The sequence below is a fragment of the Etheostoma spectabile genome, chromosome 10, assembly GCF_008692095.1.
Source record: "Etheostoma spectabile isolate EspeVRDwgs_2016 chromosome 10, UIUC_Espe_1.0, whole genome shotgun sequence".
NCBI classification, from domain to species: Eukaryota; Metazoa; Chordata; class Actinopteri; order Perciformes; family Percidae; genus Etheostoma; species Etheostoma spectabile.
The window spans coordinates 12,950,023-12,950,367 of record NC_045742.1 but is presented as its reverse complement, the minus strand read 5'-3'; the positions used below and the strand labels follow the sequence as shown (position 1 = coordinate 12,950,367).

The window sequence follows — 345 nt, the reverse complement described above, 5'->3', positions numbered from 1 at the left end:
GGTTTTGCCATGGTCTTCACAATCTCCTGACCTCAACATTATTGAAAATCTAAGAATAGACCTTAAAAGAGAAGTGTGTGACACAGAAATCTCAAAGAACTGGAAGACTTTTGTAAGGATGAATTAGGCAAAGATACCTCAAACAAGAATTTCTTGGCTCGCTACAAGAAGCGTTTACAAGCTGGGATACTTGCCAATAGGGGCAGTACAAGGTATTAACTTTTCTGTTATTTTGAAAGTGTAAATGACGGAAATAATACTAATAACTAAATAATAATAATAACTTTTTGTGACATTATACGAATGTCTAATCTGTCATTTGATGCCTTTTGGAGATTTTTCCAT

At 33.9% G+C, this 345-nt stretch overlaps 1 protein-coding gene across 1 annotated transcript in view; it reads left to right on the top strand.

Moving 5' to 3' along the window:
• The window catches only part of taf7 (TAF7 RNA polymerase II, TATA box binding protein (TBP)-associated factor), an 11,311-nt gene that overhangs the window by 9,430 nt on the left and 1,536 nt on the right, over positions 1–345 (top strand). The window lies entirely within an intron of this gene.